Source organism: Aegilops tauschii, chromosome 3 (genome assembly GCF_002575655.3).
Source record: "Aegilops tauschii subsp. strangulata cultivar AL8/78 chromosome 3, Aet v6.0, whole genome shotgun sequence".
In the NCBI taxonomy this organism is placed as follows: domain Eukaryota; kingdom Viridiplantae; phylum Streptophyta; class Magnoliopsida; order Poales; family Poaceae; genus Aegilops; species Aegilops tauschii.
Window position 1 is genome coordinate 39763362 of NC_053037.3, and position 25964 is coordinate 39789325.

Consider the following 25964-nt stretch of genomic DNA (forward strand, 5'->3'; position numbering starts at 1 on the left):
CTGGGACCGACCATGGTGGGAGGCTGACTTGTGGGCCTACTAAGTTGACTGGGACGGGGGCCTTTGTCAACTTTAGTCAATATGAACGATTCTAGCTCCAGTGACCGTACGATGTCCATCCAACGGCAGTAGTGCTTCTTCAACCTCTGGTCTTCTTGCTCCAGCCGCCCAAAGCACCGCCGGTCGTGTCGTATGCTCTTGCCTCCCATGGCCGGTTGTGCTGCCGCGGAGGCCTCACCGCCCCCTACTATTCCCACCGCTGGCCAGGCCCTGCGGCGACGGCAGCCTCACACCGCAGCCGAACCAGTGAACCCTCGTACTCCTCTCCGCGCGGGCTTCCACTGCCGCGTCTTCCCCGGCTCCGCGTCGTCCCCTTCCTAGGCCTCGCCGTCGTCCACCACCGTGGTGCTCTCGGCACGGCGTGGTCAACGTGGTCAAGGAACGACTTCCATCGGACGTGGACTGTACGTGGAGAGGCTGATAGCTGGGTCCACGGCCGCAGCAAGGAAGTGCCTCCTTATTACGCGGAAAATAATGATTCCTCCACCTGACAGCTGGGACCCACCGGACAGGCCACTGTATTTCACGAAAAAAGTTTCCCCCTGACTGCTGGGACCCACCAGCTACATCCTCGCACGCAAGGATGTGCGTCCGGGCAAAAAAAATGATTCGCCCCCCTAACTGCTGGGACCCACCAGCTACATCTTCGCAGGCAAGGAAGTGCCTTTTTTTGCGAAACAAGTGCCTGACAGTCGGGACCCACATGGTCGAAGCGTACGTAGCATTGTCATTCTGGTCGCAAACGTGTACGTACATATATACTGGTGGATGTAGAGGCGCGCACGTGTCGTAGTAGAGGCGCGTACGTGTCGTAGTATATGCGCGCACGTAGCATGTACACGTACGCACAGCGGCCAGGGTGCAAGAAAGAAAATACGGCCACGTATGTGTACATACGGGCGGGGTCTCGAACGCCTACTTGCGCATACATACGGCCAGGGCTCGTGTACATGGCTGGGTCAGAACGAAGAAACATCGTCGTCGTCGTGTTCATGGGGAGGCAACAGAATGCGTCATGTTCATGGGGAGGCAATGGAATGTGTCGTGTTCATGGGGAGGGGTGTGGCGTACCGCAAAACGGAGGAAACAGACCTCCTACGGTCGAAATGGGGGTCCTGTTGATCGGGAGGAGTGTGGCGTACCGCAAAATGGAGGAAACGGACCTCCTACGGTCGAAACGGGGGTCCTATTGATCGGGAGGGGTGTGGCGTACCGCAAAATGGAGGAAACGGACCTCCTACGGTTGAAACGGCGGTCCTGTTGATCGGGAGGGGTGTGGCGTACCGCAAAACGGACGAAACAGACCTCCTATGGTCGAAACGGGGGTCCTGTTCATCGGGAGGGGTGTGGCGTACCGCATAACGGACGAAACGGACCTCCTACGGTCGAAACAGGGGTCCTATTCATCAGGAGGGGTGTGGCGTACCGCAAAACGGGACTCCATGGGATACTGTTCATCTCCACCATCGACCTCCTCCAGCCTCCACGGGCTACCGTCGACCTCCTCCAGCCTCCAGGGGCTCCTGTTCATCCAGCCTCCACCGCGCGCTACTCCACCGGCTACTGTTTAACCACCCCTCCACGGGCACCCCTCCACCGTCTACGGTTCATCCAGCCCTCCACACCAAGGGGTCCTGTTCAACCACCCCTCCACAGGCACCCCTCCACCGTCTACTGTTCATCCAGCCCTGCACCACACCACGGGGACCTATTCATCCAGAGGCAACGCCACCACTCACAGTTCATCCAAACCCCCCCGCAACGCTCACTATTCATCCCAGAGGCAGCATCGATCGGCTTCAGTTAGCAGCAGTAGCGAAGGAATCGCTCGATCGGGTTCAGTTAACAGCCATCGGTCGATCGGTCGGGTTCAGTAACGCGTAGCCTGCAGTGCAATCGCTCGGGTTCAGTTAGAGCCCAACGCCTCGCTCGGGTTCAGTTAGAGCCAACGCCTCGCACACATGCGCATACGTGTACGAGAGAAACGCGCATCGCTCGGCCCCCGACCTCCCACCGTAACCGGGAACTCCCCGAAATTTTCCTCGCCCTCGCTTCTACCACGGTTTTTTCCGTCATGGACGGCCCAAAGAATGTCATGCAGCTGTGTCTCCGGCCCGCCCAGGACGAAAAGCCCATTTTCTGTCATGATGTTTTGTCATAGAAGTAGGAGCCCACCACATCTATGATAATACCGGGTTTTGTCACAATTATCGTCATAGAAGTGTCATATGTATGACAGAAAAAAAAATTCGTTCGGCCCAAAATGTCACTGATGTGTCTGTTTTTTGTAGTGAGCACTGTGTTGGTTTTCCCTTGAAGAGGAAAGGGTGATGCAGTAAAGTAGCGTAAGTATTTCCCTCAGTTCTTGAGAACCAAGGTATCAATCCAGTAGGAGGCCACGCACGAGGCCCTCGCACCTACACAAACAAATAAATCCTTGCAACCAACGCAATAAAGGGGTTGTCAATCCCTTCACGGTCACTTACGAGAGTGATATCTGATAGATATGATAGGGTAATATTTTTTGTATTTTTACGATAAAGATGCAAAGTAAAATAAAAGGCAATAAAAATAACTAAGTGTTGGAAGATTAATATGGTAGAAAATAGACCCGGGGGCCATAGGTTTCACTAGAGGCTTCTCTCGAGAGCATAAGTATTACGGTGGGTGAACAAATTACTGTTGAGCAATTGACAGAATTGAGCATAGTTATGAGAATATCTAGGTATGATCATGTATATAGGCATCACGTCCGAGACAAGTAGACCGACTCCTGCCTGCATCTACTACTATTACTCCACACATCGACCGCTATCCAGCATGCATCTAGAGTATTAAGTTCATAAGAACAGAGTAACGCTTTAAGCAAGATGACATGATGTAGAGGAATAAACTCATGCAATATGATATAAACCCCATCTTGTTATCCTCGATGGCAACAATACAATATGTGCCTTGCTGCCCCTACTGTCACTGGGAAAGGACACCGCAAGATTGAACCCAAAGCTAAGCACTTCTCCTATTGCAAGAAAGATCAATCTAGTAGGCCAATCCAAACTGATAATTCGAAGTGACTTGCAAAGATAACCAATCATACATAAAAGAATTCAGAGAAGATTCAAATATTGTTCATAGATAAACTTGATCATAAACCCACAATTCATCAGTCTCAACAAACACACCGCAAAAGAAGATTACATCGAATAGATCTCCACAAGAGAGGGGGAGAACATTGTCTTGAGATCCAAAAAGAGAGAAGAAGCCATCTAGCTAATAACTATGAACCTGGAGGTCTGAGGTAAACTACTCACACATCATCGGAGAGGCTATGGTGTTGATGTAGAAGCCCTCCGTGATCGATGCCCCCTCCGGTGGAGCTCCGGAAAAGGCCCCAAGACGGGATCTCATGGGTACAGAAGGTTGTGGCAGTGGAATTAGGTTTTTGGCTCCGTATCTGGTAGTTTGGGGGTACGTAGGTATATATAGGAGGAAGAAGTACGTCGGTGGATCAACGTGGGGCCCACGAGGGTGGAGGGTGCGCCCAGGGGGTAGGCGCCCCCCCTACCTCGTGCCCTCCTGGTTGATGTATTAACGTAGGGTCGAAGTCCTCTGGATCACGTTCGTTCCGAAAATCACGTTCCCGAAGGTTTCATTCCGTTTGGACTCCGTTTGATATTCTTTTTCTGCGAAACTCTGAAATAGGCAAAAAAACAACAATTCTGGCTGGGCCTCCGGTTAATAGGTTAGTCCCAAAAATAATATAAAAGTGTATAATAAAGCCCAATAATGTCCAAAACAGAATATAATATAGCATGGAACAATCAAAAATTATAGATACGTTGGAGACGTATCAGCCGGTGCTATGATCCTGTTACTCACCGCGTGTACACCTCGAGGCATGTGTATTTTGTCGAGACGGTGTTTCCTTTTTTTTAGGTCCCTCCGGCTGCGGCATCCTCGGCGCCGTCCCCCGCGCCCCCTGCTTGGCGCGACTCGCGGCAGCGGCACCCGGTCGCCCCTCCGGCCCGTTGACTTCCACCGCCACCTGGGTTCCCGACTCCCTCCCCGAGGTGGAGTCAGACCAGGACCCTGGGTCCCCAACTCCCTCTCCCGAGGTTGTGTCGGACCAGGCCCCCCATTCCGAAGCCACGGTGGGGACCCCTCTGTCCCCCGACGGCGCGGCCGCCACCCCGGTACGGGCTCGAGCTCCTCATCGCCCCTCGGCGCGACTGCCTCGGCCACCGCTGCTGGCCCGGCTGCCCCTCCGCCTCTCGGTGTGACGACCCGTGCTCGGGCCAGTGTGCATCAGCCAACACTACAAAAAAATTACACTTCCGTGATGATACGTGTTTGTCACAGTAGGTCGCGTTTTTTGTCATGCATGTACATCCATGACAAATTTATGACAAAATCAAGATAGTCATACCTGTGTTGCCGTAGAAGTGTTCCATGACATTACCAAAATTATCATCACGGAAGTGTCCACTTCCATGACGATAAATCACGCGTCACAGAAGTGTTTTCATCAAGGGTGACCGACACGTGGCATCCACAGTAACGGAACCCCGTTAAGCTATCGGGTCCGGTTTTGGATCCGATAACCCGTTAACAGCCCCGACTAATGGGGATTTTCCACGTGTAAAATCATCATTGGCTGGAGGAAACACGTGTCGACTCACCATTGGGATAGATGTCATCCACTCATTGGACACAATGCGCCTATGATACGTCGACACGTGGCACGGCCCAACAGAGGCCCATTCCTGTGAAAAGGCCGGCCCGTCTGACTTGGTCAAAAGGTGGCGGGTCGGCCCACGGCAAGCCTGTTAACGGCCTGTTCGCATATAGCCCATTTACAGCCCGCTGTCCCATGGCCCGTTTACGGCCTATCCGAATTAGGCCCAGTAGCGTCATCTAGGCCGTCCAATATAATTCTAGCCCATTTTAACTTCTGGCCCATGTATGGCCCATGATGTCTTTCGGCCCATATGATGCCCTTAGTAACCCTTGGCCCCTTAACGGCCCGTGGTAAAACTGGCCCGTAATGAACAGTGTATCACTTTATACCCATTAACAGCCCATTATTCCGTTGGGCCGTTTCCAGCCCATGATATCTTTCGGCCTTCTCAGGGCCCATTTAATCTTGGGCTCATTTCCAGCATTCGGTTACTTACGGCCCGTTACTGTCATTTTCTGCTTGTGGGCCAAATTCAGCCCATGGTTACAGTCGGCCCGTTTGCGGCCCGTTAATACGATGGGCCGTTTTCATGTCGAAAAAAACCAGTTGTGCTGTTTTCATAGATTTATCAAATACGGCCAATAAATGGCCCATTATTGTCCACGAATAGTATGACCCATGATTGGCGAAACGTTGATACGCCCCGTATAAGGCCCATGGATCCTACGACCCGTAAAAGGCCCATGGATCGTATGGCCCGTATAGAAGGCCAATGGATCCTACGGCCCGTATAGAAGGCCAGTGGATCCTACGGCCCGTAGAAGGCCCATGGATCATACGGCCCGCAGGAGGCCCATGGTTACAACAGTCCGTGTGTTGCCATGATTATTAGAAAAACACAGAAAAGAACTGCAGTGACTACAAGCAAACAACTAAACAAGACAATAAGGAAATAAATAAGCAAGCAATTAACGCTAGCCTATTACCGCTATTACACATATTACATCCACTGGTCATCAAAGTTCGCCACCAGTGCAAATATAGGGAACAAAGCAGCATATTACATACACTCGCCGTCAAAATTGGCCACCAGTGCAAATAAACGCGGCAGCAAAACAAGAGCATAACTGAAACAACTTCATGAGAGCTCAAGAAACGTGGTACCCACCATCCTGTTTGGCGCTAAAATCCTCCAACGCTTGTTGTTGCACTAGAAAGTATGCATCTGAATGCTCTAGGGACTTCCGCAGTCCTTCCGCTTCTTGTCGCGGCACAACTGATCGATGTCTTTCAGCTTGTAGTTGAGACTCAAGAAACCGAACTGATTCAGACAGTGAGTTTGAATAGCTTGTGCAAGCGGTAGTGGCCAGTAACTCCAACACTAAACCAAGACAGGACTTTGGGGTTGTCTCACTGTCTTCTAGATAGTCTTCCTTAGCTGTTTTATCAGCTTTGTTGGAGACCAACAAGGATGTGTCCCTATCCTGAACCTTATCTGCATTACTTCCTTTACCATTGCTTAATAAGGCACTCTTCCCCACTATTCTGTCAGCATTCTAAAATAAGAAACAAGCAGACACATAACAATTTAGCATGTACTAGTATATGAAACTCATTTCGGTGAACCAGTTCATGAGTAAGGTGGACAGGATTAAACTACCAAGTCTTCTATTGCCAAGTACTAGTACATAATAAAAGCATCAAACAAACATATATCTATGTCCTATGGTCACTGCATTGTCTTGCCAAATAAAAACAGAGACACGGTTCAAATCATATCAGTTCAAGACAAAGCAGCAGTAAAAGAATACAAAGCATGGGAAACTACACGGCACAACAAGATTTCAGATGGGTACCACAGGTCTACATGTACAACAACACTATTGGCTCTGTTGTGATGCTAGTAACGTGCATGATATGAGAAGTCAACTGTATACATAATTGAAATTGAAATCAACAGAGCTATTGATAAGAGCAAGCCTGTTAAAGAAACATGCGTGAACATACCTGCTGTGCCATTGAAGTTTCGATTGGATCCTTCAATTTAAAAATAAGTTTGTATGAATAAATACAGTTATACAAGAGCAAAGCAGTATGCACGATAGCAATCATAGTTAAAAAAGGCGCGCCTAAGCGAGCGCTTAAGCGCGCCTAGGCTCTAGGCGTTGTCGAAACGCATTGCGCATAACTACGCTTAATCTGTGCATAACTACGCATAAGCATGCACTTTGGACAGTAAAGCGCAAGGCGGTGACAAAACGCACAATTAACGCCTTGCGCTTTTTTGAACTATGATAGCAATGGAATCTTAAATTAGAACATTTGTTCTTCAGGTTTAGGCACTTGTTCTACATGAACAGATTACAGTAAGACGCAAGAATATAGTACTTAAAAATAGAAAATGAGCTCATAGACCGTACCACATTCTTGGTTCAGGACCAGTATAGAACAAGGCGTTCCTAGTCATCGGCCGGCAAATGTGTCTCAGGAGAACGTAAGGGAATTTGATGAGTTTCTTTGCCGGTGAAGTACGTTTTCTTCAGGTAATTCCGATACTGCCACCAAGCATGAAGATAGCAGAGGTATTACCACAGGTTACCTCATCCTGAGTTTCCAAATCGGTCCTTCTCTATAGAGAAAAATGGGAAAATTTGCTGTATTATAACCATCATGAAGGTAGGATGTATGGGACAAAGCAAAGTAATTGCCATGAATAACATTACTTACACATAACTCCTGGAGAAACACCTGCAACTGGCATTTTCCTTCATCTTCAGTATAATATTTCCAAGATGGGAAGATACGCACATACGATTTAACAACATCAAATGCGATAGATGCTAAACTACGACTAGCTGGTTGTGCTTCCTCCACAGGAATAGGCATACTAACTGGTGGAGTTGGGGTTCGCCGTGGTAGTACTGGCCCTTTGGGCACTTGAGTTGCCTTACTAATTGCTCTTGTTTGGGAGCTCTGTGGTGGAGATGGCGCTGTGTCAACAGGAACTGGGTTACTATCTGCTGGGGTTGGGGTTAGATTGGGTGAAGCTGGTTCTCTGTCCATCGCAGTAGGGGTACAATCTGCGAGAGTTTGGGTTATGTGTGGTAGGGCTGGTTCTCGTGCATGTACAATAGGGGTGCTATCTCCACCAAGAGGTAGCACTGTTTTATTTGAAGACCGTGTTTTTAGTCTGCTAGATGCTGGCATCACCTGCTCCAATTCAAATGGCTGATAAACAGGAAACATAGTTGAATGTAAAGACATTGTATGAGAGACAGATGCAATAGATAGTGTGGAAAAAAGAGGGCATGAAATAGTTGACATGTATATTGTTTAACTAAAATGGATAGCATGACATAATTTCACATATATGATGTCTATCTAAACTAGATAGCATAGCATAACATAATTCAAAGATATGATGAATAACTAAACAGGATCGCATGACATAATTCACCTACATGTTATCTAAGTAATCAGGATCGCATCATTTAATTCACATATGTGATTTATATGCTAAACAGAGGGCATTAGATATGATGTCTGAACTAAGAACATGGTGTTGAATATTGTGTATATGATGCCTAATCTATGCAATGCAAGACACCATATGCATGATATGAGTAGTATAACCGTGCCAAGTTAGAGCATACACCTCGGTGGGGTAATAAAACTGGTCATCCGTCTCTGAATCCATCGCTGAGGAGCTATCGGGACCCAACAACAGATCTGCTTTGACAGGTAGCATTGTCTGCTCAGAAGGCCTTGTTTTCACTCCACATTTTTCAATCTCCCACCCAAATGGCTGATTCATAGGAAGAGTAGTTTAATGTACAAACATTGTCGACAAATGGAAATGTAATGAAAAAAATGATGGGCAAGATATCATTCAAATATATGATGCCTGGTTAAACAGGATGGCATTGCACATTTCACGTATATTTTGGCTGGCTAAAAGACATGAGATTGCACAATTCCCATATATGATATAGAAACTAAACAGGTGGCATTACAGAACATGTCTAAATTAAGCAGATGACATATATGATTTCAAAAGTAGGCACTGCAAGGCAACATATGCATGATATGACTAACATCATCATGCCAAGGTAGAGCAAACACCTTGGGGGTAAATAGGAGTGGTCAGCGGCATCTGAATCCGCCTCAGAACAGATAGCTTCCTTTGGATTACAATCTGGAGAGGGGTGGGGAGGGTTTGCCATTGAACCCACCATGGAGCAATGTCTGCATGACATTGTATTGCCGCGCAAAACTCTTCTCTTTTTCTCTACATGTTTAGCATGACTGTGTACAATATCTGACATGCATACGAAAAAAATATGGTGAGATTATGTAAGGAGAGCATGCAGAAATTTAGTGTGATGGTAACAACTAGATGATGGATCCAAAAATAATGATAGCAGGTTGATGATTGCTTTAATTTAATAAAAAGACAGATGATGATTGCTTTACTATTTATTTCCCACCCAAGATGAACAACATAGGCATACCCTAGGTGAACCAGATATTAGAAAAGATACTATTCATTGCTTCCTCGATATGTGCCCCATAACTAATTTAGAACTCAAGTTCGAACATTAATTTGGAATCTGAATGTTACTGTCGAAACTGAACGCAATGGTAGCAGAGAGGCACTTGACATGTAGTTTAGGGAGGGCCTGCAGTTCATCTTCAACCTGGACCCCCCTGAGCCGCCAGCCACCACCGGCCAAACCGCCGGCCCCAGCGCCGCCTCGCCGCCCCGAAACAACTCCCCACCGCCGGTCCGCCGCCGCCCCGGCCCGCCTTATAGGCCCCCCGCCCCCACCCTGAACCCTAAGATAGATAGTGGGGTACCTCTTCGGCGAGCCCCCGTCCCCGCTGCGGGTGGATCTTCCTTAACTCCGGCGAGCCCCCCCACCCCCTGAAAATCGACTGACCCAAAAGTCGATTCAGTCGACTGAAGTGTAGCTAAATCGGAGCAGAGCAGCAGCACGAGCGAGCGAGCGAGAGCCGGAGCAGCAGCAACTGGGCGAGCGAGCGATCAAGGGAGAGCCGGAGGAGCAGCAGCTGGGAGAGCGAGCGATCGAGCGAGAGCCGGAGCAGCAGCAGCAGCGCGAGCGAGCGAGCGAGACCCGGAGCAGCAGCAGCAGATCCGGCTGGTATGGCCGCCGCCGCCGAAGGGGCCTCGCACTGGGGGAGAGCCACCATGGAGATGTCGCCCGCGGACGTCGGCTTCAAGCTAGCCGCTCCATGGGGGTGCGGGATGGAGCACCGTCGGCGCCGGGAGGTCGAGCTAAGAAGAAGGTGCGATGTGATGAGTGTACAACCTCTTTGGTGGCGCCGAGTAGGCCTCGACTTCGTTCGAGGAGACAGTGAGGATGCTGTGGTTCCGGTGGAGCAGGTTAAGGCGGCGCTGTGGGAATGGAGCAGCCGCGATAGACGAGGCGATCATCGGAGCAGCTCCTTGGAGGTGGAGGACGGTGCGGCTAAACCGGCGGGACGACGAGATGGACGACGGATCCTCATCCGGGGAGGTGGACGAGGGACGTAGAGCTGTTGTGGTGGACGACGTCGTCGGGGAAGAGGCTCCGGCTGGGCAGCGGTGAGGTGGCGGACGGAGGAGGGTGGGGTTTCGCGGCTGGAGCGGAGAGGTTATGGCGGCCTGGGATTTGGAATGGCAAAAAGGAGGCGATGGGAGGGGGTGAACCATGACTTAGGGACGCGCTTGTCAATGTAGGGTGTGTTACAAAAGTACCCGGCACCGGTTTGAACTAGCGGCCCTTTCGGCTCAGGGTTAGAAGGGGGATTTCGCGTGTCGGGATTTGGCAGCTGGAGGGAGTTTTCGCGCGCGTTGTAATTTCGGGATAGCAAGGCGCGGGTTGTGAAGGCGCCAGTTTTGGGAGCACGATATCTGAATTTTCGGCATGTAACAAGGCGCGGGTTGAATTTTAGGGACAAGACTAACGTGTAATATTGTACTTGTACGTACCAAATCAATTCGCACTTCCCTCAACCAAAAAGAAAACAAAAAAGATAAAACTATTCACACCAGACAAAGAGAGAGTTTTGCCCCGTTTTACTATAAAAATGCTATTTAAAGCTACTCATACCAACAATTTAGTGCAATTAAATGCTATTCGGTAGTATGAATCCATGTTATGTCCAATTAAATTTTTTCGCTTGCTGTATAATGCATGTAACCTACTCATACCAACATTTTAGTGCATTCCAAATGTCTATACTAGCGCTGCAATTCGAACTGAATTTGAATTCGTTTCTCTATTTCAATAACAAATCTACAATCATGATTGTTGCCAACTTCAACCAACATTCGTGTATTACCTTAATAACACACCACATGATTACTATAGAGATAGATATGAACTATGTGTACTACATGAACTCGAATTCTATTTTTTGAATACACTTGATGTTGATTCCAAATAATACTACATTTGACGTACTAACTATATATTCATAATCTAAACCATGTTCCATACGTGTACACCGTGTTTATCACACATAGTATAGTGCCCCGCCCCCTACATGATGACAAGTATTTAGACCTGAGCTGCAAAAGCCACACATTAGCCCGAATTATGATCAATGTTCTATATGTTATACGTAGTACTAGCAAGATGCCCATGCGTTCCACAAAACATCAACATGATCAAGGGGAGGCCTAATTTGCAAATATGGAGAGGGGTGTGGGTATCTTTTTTCAAAATTGCCATAGTTTCCTTCCTATCCGTCAGATATAAATCGGACGGCCTATATTGCAGGATGGCACCATGATCAACAACTCCGTTTTTTAATAAGATTAGAGATAAAATATATTATATGTAGTATAACATGTTCTTAACCACACCATGTGTATCACCGTTATATATATTCACACATGCGTCGGTTTAAAACACTATGATAAATTCTTTAAATATCCGAATTCGCTTTTTATAATGAAGTATGATCTCTATTCGTCTTTTACACCCACACAATCCTCATATCTTTGTAGCTAGCTAGCGCTAACTTTCTCTCGTGCATGCAGACGCCCGCATCCCTCTAACCCTCCCTCAGCATTCTCTAGCTCCATCGCGCAAATTCGTCTTTTCACTTTAGGTCGTTCACCCACGGTGTGTGTAGGCCCCCCAGCTCCTTCTTTACGGCACACATCGATCGATATGCCTCTCTAGCCAGGTGTACCTAGCACGAAACACAAGCTTCCCCTCTTCTCTTATCACCGTCCATGCCTCACTCCCACCACTCTTTTCATCGATCTCGTACTCGCACACTTTTCCCCCCTCGATATAGTATGACTCTCGCACCACCTCCTAGATGCATCCCTCTCTCTCTCTATCCTTCTCCCCGTGCCTCATTTGCTTCTAACACACACATGCATGTATACCGATCGATCTCCCAACATATACCTAGGTCGACTTTAACTATACCCCCCCCATCGATCGACGTACCTCACAAGTTATGTCTCTCATTTCTCTGACAAAGGACGATTGATCTTCCTATGTAGTTATGTCTGCTTACCACATCCATATCGCCCCCCATCATTCGTGCATGCCTCCTGACCCATCTCTCACACGCACGTGCACAGACAGGTAGCCATCCCCTCTCTTATTGATATTGCAGGCGTGCCCTCCGGTTGTCTAGCAATCCTCTCCCACCATTTGTTAGAAGCAACTCCACTACCACCCCCTCCAACACTCTAGCTCTGTCTCTCTCCCAACCTTATTCCTCTCCTGCACATATGCATGGATGCCGATCAATCTCCCTTAATACATGAGGTAGGCCTCTCTCCTCCTCCACACATATACCAGCCATTGTACCTCTATAGTTAATTAGGCCTCCCTCCCCCCCCCCCACCACACACCGATAGTCGAGCGCTGTAGGTAGGTATCCATGCCACAGAGACAAACCGCACCTGTCCCCTCTCTCGTTCTAGTAGGCCAGCCACTCTATATCTTTGATGTGGGCACACATAAATTTGATAGCACTCTTTATCGACCACGCGCACACACACACACATCATCCCTCTCGTCGATTCTATGGACACCTCAAGTCGATGAAACCTCCACTCTCTTCTCGTGGATCGCCCCCTCTATATATATGATATATCCAGGACTCTATTTCACACACATTGCATATGCTACATTTTTTGATTGACCCCCCCCCCCCCCTAAAAAAACTCTCACGAACCCACCCACTATATCTCTCTATGTTTGTATCTCTCTCACACAACCCCACATAGGCGGTGTACGTATACAAGAAGAGAATAGGTGCACCGTGCACGTACTCACGCTTCATGCCCAGCCACACCCGCGCCGGTACACGGTGGAGCTCATTTCTGTACGAAATGGCAGCCCACGTGCTAATTTGAACGCATGTAGCGGTTGTTTACCTACAGAAGTCGTGTACCAGGCGTGCACGAAACAGAGTTCGACTTGATGCGTTGGCGCGTTATTTCTAAATAAAGTTATATCGCTCAATGGCACGTACACAGAATATAAACCGGTTTTTATGGAGAAAAAGGTAGTCCGCTCCACTATATACAATGGAGCATGCCTGCCTGGTTTGTCTCTCTTCAGAGTATCTCACACAAGGCTGCGGTGGCCTCTCTCTCTCACCGTTGGTCACTGATCCGGCCGCATCCCGTCCGCCGGCGGAACGGGAGGACGTGCATCGTTTCTCCGTTCGACGGCGCCGAGGCAGCATGTCCCGATCAGCGGTACACGACGTTCTCTCTGACCAAGCTCCGACGCGGTAGGGCCTACGCCATCTGCTTGCTGCCACCGTATGGGCAGATTCCGCCCGCCGCCGCTCACCTAGTTACATCCCGACGACCTCCAGGTATCCCCTCCGGCCTTGCTCCACTGCCCGTCTTCCCACGTCGCTGCATGTGGATCTTCCATAGTTCTTTGCACAAAACGTAACTTGTCCAGCGTACTTTCCATATTGCAATCTCGTCCTCACACTGTTTTAGACAAACACAACCGTGTTATCTTCCTTTAGGACAAGGAATATACTTCTTTTTTGTCATCGCAACTGTCATCAACAATATTTGTCTTTTTACAAATTTCAAATGGGCATATTTTAGAGTGTAGATTCACTCATTTTGCTTCGTATGTGTACTCCCTCCGTTCCTAAATATTTGTCTTTCTAGAGATTTCAACAAGTGACTACATACGGAGCAAAATGAGTGAATCTACACTCCAAAATATGTCTTTATACATCCGTATGTAGTAGTCCATTTGAATCTCTAAAAAGACACATATTTGAGTAGTCACTCGTTGAAATCTCTAGAAAGACAAATACTCCGGAGTATATTTAAGGACCGAGGGGGTAGTGCACAGCCGCATGGGAGACTCAGACTAGTCGTTGCGCCGCATTAATAGTGAGTAATGAGCAGTCAAATCATAAGCCCCACCTTTCCCACTGTAAGTTGCTCGGAAGAAGCAACCATCAATACGCTCTTCTTCGAATCCGCTCCTACTACTCCATCCGTCACTGTTTATAGAGCGTGCTTCGGAAAAAGAGAAAATCTCTGGGACCAAGGCGACTAGCGATCGGCCTGAAAAATAGCATTGGTAGTTATAGCATGGCGTCTATTACTAGAGGAAATAATGCGTACACACATGCATGCACTTACTCCACTCCGTAGTACTACAACGAGAGAAAATTGCGGTTACCACGCCCTAATTAGTTGAGCATTAAACCAAACGCGTCTAAAGTCTCTCTGGCGGTGGAAATGCATTGAGAGAAATGCATCATAATGAAGTGCGCCCTGTAAACTGTGACGGAGGGAGGAGTAGTATGAAGGTGCAAAACCAAGTACGCGTATGGCCAGTCGGTCAACGCACCTCGTCTTGGCATATCACTCGCATGTGGGACCGGAGTGTGAGCAAACCGATCTCAATTGATGGCAAAATGGCCAACCCGCCGTTCGTTGAGAGAGACGAGGAGCGAGAACACACAGACGGGCTCACACGGAGGCCAAGATATATTCGAGCATGGTTGATCGAGATCATCATTACATGTTGGGCTGCCGTTTTCCGCCCTTATCCGGAATAAATGTGTGCTTTATCAAAGATTAAGAAAAATAAGATTACAAAGGCTCCACCATGCGGTTCTAGTAGTAGTACTACTCGTACTACTAAACCTTGTGCTTGGCTCTTCGCCTCTTCGTGAAGTCGAACAATGATGGTACTCCGCATGTTCGGTACTACAGTGTATGCCTCTGGCAATCTGACACCGAATGAACTGATGCATGTCCACCGCCTGGGCCAGGTACGTTGCATTAGTCAAAACGCGTAAGCGAGCTTCACCTTGTCCTGCAATCAACTCCTCGTTCTGCGAGTTGACGGGACACACCAATAAGTAGTGCTAGTCCATACTCCCTCCTTTCCGGTTAATATGGCTTAATCTTTTTGCGGGTAAATGAGAGAGCTTTATTCATATATAAGCATTCTTCGGACGATCAGCCAAGACACTGGTCACTAGGAAGCGAGGTACCCCACAAAAAATGAAGTAGGAAGCGAGGTGTTTCATCAAGCCAGCTCTCGGCCACATTGAAAGTGCAGCAAGCACGGTTCGCACAAAGATGCGCCGCAAGGTTTTCTGACCTGTTTACATGCTGAATAACAAAAAAGAGAGGAAATATTACCGAGCGCTACTATTTGTAACAGGATATGAGCCAGAATTAAGCGAGAATTGTGGCGAGTGTTCCATGCAATCAACTTCCATTATCACATGCGAGAACCCTCGAAGAGAACCAAATGTGTTGAAGATTGCTTTATCACATTTTAAAAATATAATAAGAGTGCAGACGCTCCTCCATCTGGTTCCTAGTACTAGTATAGTACCTCTATAGACTATAGTAGTAGTACTAGTAAACTTTGCGCTTGGCTGTTCGCCTCTTCGAGAAGTGCAACAATAATAGTACTAGTATAGTGTATGCTTCTGGCAATCTGACACCGAATTAACTGTTGCACGTCCACCGCTTGAGCGAAGGACAGCTTGCATTAGTAACCGCGTGCAAGCTTCTCCTGTCCTGCAAGCTTCTCCTCGTTTGGCAAGTTGACGGGTCACAGCAAAGTAATGCTAGTCCATACTGCCTCCTCTCTGGTTAATATGGCTTAATTTCAAACGAGATAAATACACTGTCTGTCACTTTATATTTGTAAAAGTACGATCAGTGGACTTCATAATACGCTCATTGCGCTCAATATATACATTTTCCGGTGTTTATACGGTCACTAGTTCACCCTGGCTGAGTATGTGTGTGCATGCATGTGTAGGTTGAGCACTTGAGCGTGACTGTGTGTGTTCCGTCGTGTGCTCAGACATGCATGCATTAGGGCGTTGCGCGCGTTTTTGCGTCCATGTGTACGTGCGACTGTTGCATACACGTAGGGGGAGTACGTGTAGGGGCCACTAAAGGAGCAGTCAAATCACACAGTAAGTTAGTTGGAAGAAGCAACCATCATTTCACTCTTCAATGACATGTACGCAATATAAAATGGTTGATATGGAGAGAAAAAGAAAACCATTATATATACACTAGTAGGAGCCTAAGCTACAAGCCTGCTTGCTTGGGTTGCTCTCTTCACAAGCATCGAACGACGGTGGCCACACCGCTGGTCACATATCCGGCCTGATCCCGTAGCTGGGGGAAGGGAACAATGTTCTGCGTAGATGCGGTCGACATCGGTGAGGGAGAAAATCGACAGTCGGTGCGTCCCAATCGGGGGTCACCGCAGTACGGGCCGATGTCGAGTCCCAACCGCCCTTCTAGCTACAGCCCGACGTCCGTTTCGAAAATATTAGTGCATGTCAACAAAAAATATACTAGTATCGCTGTTCCGTTTCGAAAAAAAGCATATATGATGTTACTTCTTACCCAAAGGATCTTTATATTCAGCAGACACAAAATATCCATTCGACTGTTCGAAATTACTTTCACTGCTGATCTGATGTCGAGGTAATTGTTGCATCGCCACCAAAACCCACCATCTCTTATGCTAAAGTAGACCGAGCTAACCCCTATATTAGCATATTACTAAGATAAACAAAAGGCACTGTAGAATCATTTAGGACGTGAGCTTGTCAATCTGAATGTGGAGGGACACCAGCTTAGCCCCGGCCAGCAGCTTGGGCGGAACTGTGAAGAAGGTCAGCTCCTGCACGACGACGTCGCTGGGATCCCTGCTGCTTGTCACCTCCATTTCCACCTTGACGGCGTCGGTCCTGCCTTTGGGCTCCCCCGGCGGGCCGTTCGCCCACAGCTTGGCCATGTAGTGCGGCAGTGGGGACGCCCCCGCTCTGATGCAGATGACCGACACGGTGATAGGCGCGCCGATGTCGAGCACGCCGCCGACCAAGAAAAATGCGCGGCCGTCCTCCTCCGCGAACAGCAAGAGCCGTGGCTCCGACAGTGGCACTTGCAGCTAGAGCGCCTTGCCGTACTGGATCATGTGCACATGCATGGGATGCACGGTGCTGATGTGGTGGGAGAGCCACGGCGCCGGGCCTTCGTAGCCCTAGACGGGCACGGGGCATTTGCAGGGCACGAGCGAACACACGCTCTGGTGATCGGCGAGCTTGTGGTAAGTGAGGTAGAGTCCACAGCCTTCGTGCGGGCACTCCACCCTCACTGAGGAGAGGACGGCGTCCACCGCCGTGTTCCGCACATCGAAGCCACCGCCGCGCTCACACTTCTGGCACTTCCGCTAGTTCCTGGGGCGCTCGACGCGGCAGTCCGCGCAAGCCAGGTGCCCTCCCTTGCACTGGACAAATCAATTGAACAACACATCAATCAAGAAACCTACACCTTGCTCGATCAGCCGAACGGACGAGGTGTATTCAAACCTCAAACACTAGAGGCTTCTAGGGGCGGAGGCACAAGGGGCAGTGGAGCAAGGTGAGGTCCATCGAGACCATAGAGAGCTCCATCGTCGGGTCTTGTTCCGTCTGCATGATCTCGCCCTCCTCGTGGACAACCATCTCTCGCTTTGTTAGGGCCGGGGTATTACAAAGCTTTACCGTCACATATTCATACTACTTCAAGGTGCATTAAATCAACACGTGCAAGTATCAAAAGGAGAGTCACGACATGCATTCATGCGTTGTAATTAATGCATCGGTAAACGCAAATTATTGAAATATATCGAGTGCAGTGCTTTGATGTGTCGCATCAACTCGTACAAGACCAAGAAGTTTGATTACTACAACGCCCTCTCGCCTTAACTACACCTACCTTTGGCTGCATGACAGGTGGGCCACCGACCTCTTGGGCCCACCTGTCATGGACGCAAAGGCAAGAGCAGTAAGTCAATGAAGCTGTGTCCCTCCCTCGCCCATGAGCGTGGTCGCTGGCAGGCCAAGGAGAAGCTTTCGTTCGCTACGCGCTCTCCCTCCCGTACGCGGTGGAGATGCAGCAGTTCAATCGGTGTCAGATGGCCAGAAGCATACTGTAGTACTCCTCCACTTCAGTAGTACTCCATCATTTTGTTCGACTTCCCGAAGAGGCGAAGAGCCCAGCGCAGCCCGGATGCTCGTGTGGCAGTTTCATGTGTAGAGTTGTCTAGGATAGAGTGTACCGTGCCTGTAAGCTTAAAATCATTGGGCTCGGCTCCATGCTATATTATTTTGATTAAAATTATCTTATGGCCCTACCTGTCATCCTGGTGATTCTAGTTTGCACGCTCATCTGGTCAAGACAGGAATATATATTTTAATTTGTGGTGGGGTAAATGTTTGAGGTTGCAGCAAATGGAGTATTGTACACTGCGGGTCTTTCAGCCAAGTTTAGAGGCAACCATGTGGGGCCAGTGCTATGATCTGTCGCGTCAACTCGTACAATGAGTAGAAGCTTGATTTTACTACTACACGCCTTCTCCCTCGCCCATGCGCGCGGTGGCTCGCAGACGAGGACAGGCTTTTGCTTATGTAGTACTACAACAAGCTATCCCTCCCGCTCGCGGTGGACGGACATGCAGCAGTGGATTCGATACTGTAGAAGCAGCAGTAGTAACATCATTGTTCGTCTTCTCGAAGAGGCGAAGAGCCAAGTGCAACCCGAACGTGGCAGTTGCGAACCTTGGAGCACGCATATAGCCAGGCTCTTGCATGAGACAAAATTGCTATGTGAGCCCACTATTGTAGTAAGTACTTGCAAGTATAGCCGTGTAAACCAGAAAGGAGTATTTGCCTTTCTTGAGATTTCAACAAGTGACTAGACTACACCGAGACAGAGTACATATGGAGCAAAATGAGTGAATCTACACCATAAATAAACACGTAGTTCTCTCGTTTTCCTCTCGGCCTTGGTCGCGGTGCACAATATTGAGTATTCTAAATTGCAAAAAAAATATTGAGTATACTAGTACTATCATCTTGAAATTTACGAAGTTACCATAGGCACCTCGTTGTCGACGGGAACGTCTACTGACACGCGATAGACGCGAGCGGCAGTCGCCTCCATAGGTGCTTGAATGCGAAGGAGGGAGAGGGTAGCGGCTCCCGGGACGTTGAACGGTCAATGATGCATCCTCAAATTACTCTACATGCAGAGGGAATTAATTTTTTTTGAAGGAGCAGAGGGAATTAATTGGAGAAGCAGAATAGAGCCAGCACGATGTGAATGCAACAGAGTTTGGATTCTCATATAAAGGCGCCCCACCACTCCAGTCCATCTACTCCTTAGTCTCTGCGCAACACTACTCACTCCAATCCAAGATCAAGTGACTAGAAGCCCGAAGCACCTATGGAGGCGATGGCCGCGAGCGGCAGTCGGTTGTGCCAAATCATCCAAGGCGCCGGCCTACGGCCCCGAACCGCGCAGCATTTCCAGACGGTGCTGGCGACGGCCGGAGTCGTAGCCCTCGCCGATGCCGGCTTCGCCTCTCGCATGGACGACATGATGGTCAACTCCATCCGCAAGTTCGCCGCCGTCAAGAAGCGCGCGGACGACCTTGCCGTACTGCTCCAGCCCGCGCGCCCAGGCTCCTCATTGCCTGCCACCCTCATCGGCCTCCATGGTGACGAACTCTTATAAGCCCTGGTGGCCCTGCAGTTCCCGGAGGTCACGATGAAGAATGTTCACCTCGAGGCCGCGCTCGTCGTGCAGCGCCTCGCTATGCAAGAAACCGTCGACCTGCACATCCACGTCTACGAGGAAATCGTCTACATAGTCCACTACAAGGCCAGCGAGGACAGAAAGACGTTGGCCTTCTTCCAGCGGCTGGAATCTTTGAACGCCATTGTTCAGAAACACGTCGACCTGGCCACGAAAGCCGCTACTACTTAGCCGCCGTTTGATGCATCTCTTCTTCTTGCCTCCTGTAACCAACACTGCATCGCCTCGTGGCCTTAATGTTTTCACTGTGAGGTGGGGCCGCAGTTGAGCAAACCGACCATCGACAAATCCCCACCCCGCCCACCGGGCGTCGGCTGAGTTTAGAATTACTAGAAGAGAGAAACGAGGGAGAAGAGCTAGCTGTAGCACAAACGCTGTTGTCAGATGGGACTCGCGTTTATAGAATAGGAGTACTGAGCACTCGTACCTCTTTTTTTAGGGAAAAAGCAGTCGTATGTCTAGTACTGCCACTAGTTGGGTGCGTGCGACCTATACCTGTCATCACTTTAGGTCTCCTTTTCGAACCGCAGCTACGCTTCACCGCACATATTTTTTCACGCATTTATCCTCCTATATGTACTCCTAGGCTATTTCCACGTGCACCCTTTTGCCGACATGTGGGACATAGAGGATCTGGGTCGTAGTGCATGCACGACTCGGAGCATATGCCAGGGTACTTTACATTTCAGACCTCATGAATTACATGCAAACCTCCCGCAGAAGAATAAATAAATAAATAAATTACTACATGAAACCAGATTATTTTCGTAGAAACCGGAGCACGTTCATTAAATTTTGGACATAACAAGTTTATTTATAAAAAACTACCGGACCTAAACCAGTCTAAGGGCCTCTTTGATTCGCAGGATACTGAAAACACAGAAATGGGGAAAGTATGATGGCGATGAACCGAGACGAGGAGAACTCTACTAACTCAGTTAGAGGTTAGAGTTTGATTCTAACCCTGAACTAACTCTAAACCGAAGAGGTCTATGGATGTGGCAGGGTTAGATTGACAATAAATGTTCTTTCTCAATCACTGCACAACACTGCTCACTCCAATCCAAGACCAAGTGACCAGAAGCTAGAAGCACCTATGGAGGTGATGGTCGCGAGCGGCAGTCGGCTGTGCCAAATCATCCAAGGTGCCGGCCTATGGCCCCGCACCACGCAGCGTTTCCAGAAGGTGTTGGCGATCGCCGGCGTCGTAGCCCTCGCCGACGCGGGCTTCGCCTCTCGCATGGACGACATGATGGTCAACTCCATCCGCAAGTTCGCCGCCGTCAAGAAGCGTCTAGCGAAAGCTCCTAATAGTCCTGCCAGCCACCACGCTCATGCGCGAGGGAGGGGGCGTTGTAGTAATCAAACTTCTCAGTCTTGTACAAGTTGACGCGACACATCAAAGCACTGCACTCGATATAAGTATTTTTACACATTTCAAATGGACTACTACATACGGATGTATGTAGACATATTTTGCTTCGTATGTAGACACTTGTTGCAATCTCTAAAACGACTTATATTTGGAAATGGAGGGAGTACAACGCATGCATGCATGCCGTGACCTCCCTTTTGATACTTGCATGTGTTGATTTGATGCACCTTGCCAAATTTTGACTATAAATTTAACTAACCAAATTTTCATGCATGTCACAAAAAATTACGGGGCTGTTTGGATTGTGACTATGTTTGTCTTATGTTGCCACATTATTTTTCCCACACTTGCCACACTTGCCTAACTTGAGTTGCTCAAATTGTTAGACACACTTTGGCTTGCCTAAGGGAATCTTGCCACACTTTTTGTGTCTATGACATGTGGGGTTCACTGCTAATAAAAAAATTCTTGTCTTAGGTGTGGCTAATAAAAAAGACTTATATTTAGGAACGGAGGGAGTAGAAAATATAAATAATAATGCATGTTGGGGCAACCCACGTTTCCGATAATTTTAGCCGTGGGCTTGTTCACAATTTTTACGAGGGGGTGGTTGTTAATTTAATGGAGGGACTTGTACCAGACTTGAACGGTACAAAGTGCGACCTGGCACCCTCAAAACATAAAGTGCGACCTGGCACACCGTAACACCACTTGGAACAAGCGGGTAGCTATATCAAAAAACAATCAACAACTAAAAAAACAGCGACCTGGCACGTTGTACACAATTTTAAACGATTGTTTTGATGGAGTGAAAAAGGAAAACTACCCCACTACGTATATATAGGCCGGAGCCTCCGCGCTTGCTTGCTAGGGTTGCTCTATTCACACACTCTCATCCTCTCCAGATCTAAACAAGATAGGGGTGGTAACACTCCCTTTCTCCCTTCAAAAAACATTGTCTTTCTATCCTCACCGCTGGTTACAGATCCGGACGTATCGCCCTCCGTCGGTGAAGGGGAGGAGGGGCAGCGTTTAGGCCGTCGTCGAGAGCGAGGGAGGAGACCCACTGCCGGCCGCACCGTTATCTCTGGCCGAGCGCCAGCGCGAGAGGTCCTCCGATCCCTTCGTCGTTGCCCTAGTGTGGGCTGATCCGGCCTCCCGCCGCCCACCTATCCACATCCCGACGACCTTCAGGTATATCTTCCTTCGAAATCGCCTTAGCTCTACTTCCCCAGCTCGTTACGTCGCTGCATGTGCATCATTTTAAACCTCTCAGCCCCTCTCGATCGGATGGTCCAACGTCACCTATTTTTTTCTTCTAATGTTAGAAGTAAAGCTACTTCATGGAGTCGAATCTTGTACTTGGTTCAAACAAGAAATAAAGTGGGGGTGGGGGAATTTAGTATGTAGTACATCGGACTTGGTACAAACAGGAAGGAAAGGCGGTGAAAGTAGTACAGACTAGTCATCCAACCGGTCTCTTGGTCGAAAAGGGAAATATAGGGGTAACGCTGTACACAGTGGTATGAACAAGACTAGGTTTGCTATCCACACATAGTAGTAGGTGGCTAGAGTGAAAAATATGGGAGCAACCCAGATATGTTTCTTGGATGTTTGTTTCTCGGGGCAACAAACTATGAATCACCACTTTATGCCCCTGTTTAGGTACATGGTGCTGGACTGCTGGTGCACCCACTGTCCCATGCCCTTATACCAAATATTTAGCTGTTCTTAATCTAATGCCCCTAGTAAAAATGAAGCCATGCCACTGTTATAAGCCATGACAAGTTTAGCCAAATGTTTTTGCATGTAATTGTTTGAGACTCTGACTGTTTCCTTTGTAGCTTTTTGTGCAAACAGGGATATCCATTTCACCTGGTTGCTGTTGTGACCTTTTGGTGCACTGCACAAAACTCTTCTTAAAAGAAGTGACTTTTGTGCTATTTAACTGGAATGTCAGAATGGAACAGTTGGTTCATTTCGGTGGAACTGCACAAAGGGAGATCTGTGTTCCAATCCTCATCATCCATATTGGCACCATAACCTTCCTTTAGGTAAGAATGATATTTAATGCATGTGTTCATCTCTATTTTGCAACAACCATGAGAAAATAATACTATTTTTTACTAGTACACTTGTACTGCCTCACTGACAAAACCAATTCTGAAATAGAAGGCCAATCATGCACTTGGTTTCACCAACTGGTGAGGAGACTGAGAAACAGAGCATGAAGAGGAAGAAAAAGAAGAGTAAACAGTGCCAAGGCGATCTTGCTGAAGCCAGAGGCCTCAGTCGAGGCCATTCAAGGGCTCCGGCAACGACTACCTTACATGTGAGACGATCCTCCAGGGAGCCCTTCCGCGTCTGCTGTCTCAATTAATTAATTAGGAGTACTTAAGTACCACTAATTTATTGCTGCCTAATTTTCCTGTCGGAGTTAAACAAATCTTTAGTAGCACCCTATGCTGAATCATGTACGTGTGTATGTTTGTCTATGAGGTGAATCATGTGGTGGAGCAGGGAGGGAATACTAACTTTACCCATTAAGATAATGAGGGTGCTTCTATTTGTGAGTGTATGTTTCATCAACTAGTCCCACTATTACAGTAATCTCACTCTCTCAATATATGTGCCAACAGGGATGCTCAATTTTGGTGGAACTGCACAAAAACTTTGGGTGCTTCATTGCCTCGACAGCTTCCTTCCTTTCCTGTTAGTCGCTAATCTCGGCTTGCATTCTTCCTTTGCTGTCAGTCGCTTGGCTTATCTCGGCTTCCAGTCAAAGGAAATAGTAATTGATATGCTACCTCACACAGGTTGGTACTGGTCTTTATACTGATTATTGTGCTTGTCATATGTATTGGTAATTTGGTATTGTGCTACTGTTTGCCGATTTCATAAAGGAGTAACTTGGAGCCTGAACTCGCAGGCAAATCATTACATCGGGTGATTTCAGTAGAGCTGCACAAAAAGATCAGATGGACAGGTACTTATGTTGCTGCTATGTACTCCAAAGTTCACTCGGACAAGCATCGATGTTGACAAGAAGAAGTGCCGATATTCATTCGAGTATCAACCGGCGTCAACCAATTGTCAAACTTCAAGTATTAGGACAGTGAACGCCAAAAATATTGCTTGGCGCATAGCCCAGAAAAACGCAGTCCACTCTTTGGTCCCAACTTGTGCCTTTTGGTTATCTACACATATGGTAGCGAACTGTATGGCATGGAGTCTAAAGATTCCAGTCAAGTTGGTTGACGCATATATTCATCTGTCACTTAATCAGTCTGCACACCAGGGAAGCTCCATTTCAGTTGAACTGCACAAAAAAGTTGGGTGGTTCATTTTCTCAACCGCCTCCTTTCTCGTCTGCAATGTAGAATTTTGGCGAGATACAAGACCAAGATGAGCCAGTAAACTAGTTGGATGAAAGTAGTGGCCAAGTTGCTCAAACCTCCCTCGGCATGAGGCCACTATTTGAGGATAAACCTACAAGCAAAGTTCAGACTGTCTGTGCTGCCTCTTATGTACTCGAAAGCTTACTCGTAGAAGCATTAATTTTAGCAAGAAGTACCTCTGACTGAACACCATTTACAGTCTGCAATGTAGAATTTTGGCGAGCTACAGGACCAAGATGAGCCAGTAAAGTAGTTGGATGAAAGTAGTGGCCAAGTTGCTCAAACCTCCCTCGGCACGAGGCCAGTAAATATATATAATGTTGGCTATGAGTATGAACGTGTCCTGGGAACCTATGTTTGATACGAATGTTTACCTTTTCTGTTGTGCTTGTGTGTGAACTTGTTAGTATGCCTACTGTGGGGTATGTGACGTGTGGGTGTTAACGGCACACCTTCTTCGCAAGAAGAATTGCACCTGCTTTGTTAGGGTAGCAACGGGGCATCAACTCTTTTTAATCTTTTTGCTCTGTCTTGCCCCCTCCCCCGCTCAACCCCTGCCATAATGTTTTCGGCCTCAAAACAAACATAGTACTGCGTTGTTTTTGGGGCTTGATGAAAAACCGAGTGCTGGTTTCTGTAGGTTGGCCCGCCCAGCAATGGGCTGCTGGTCCACCACGGACTGGGAGGCTAAAAATACAAGTTGTATGGTGCAGAGGCAAGTAAAAAACGGCATCGAGAGCCATCCACTTAAGAAAAAAATCTCTCCTGATGTGCTTCTTCAGTCGTGCCGCCGGCCCCCTCTATAATCCAGTTCGCTCGGGGATCTGGTATCATTGTTTTCCAGAGGGCTAACAAGTATCAGCTAGGCCTAGGTTTTGTATTTTAACATGCGTAGCCCACGACATACGGGTGACAGTGGTTTCAACTTGTTTTTTGAGGTCCATACCGGCCTATGGGCTTTTTCTCAAAGATCGGCAGCTCAATGTATTTTTTTAACCACATTATATATATTTATATTATTACTATTATCGTATATTTTATAGAGACTTATATATACATTATGATAACATCCCACGTGTTATTAACTTATAAAAGTAAATGTTTAACAGAAGTTGGCAAGGAAAATCCTGGTTGTTTTTGACTCACAGGCAAGGAAAATCCTTGTGATTGCGTACAAAAGCTTGAGAAGATTTTAAGGACCAATGTAATAATAACGCGCTCATTTTTATTTTGAGCAATAACTCGCAAATTTGTTAATTATGTATATAAAAAGTGTGCCTCTCCGGTTTATTTTTGATATTAATTGCT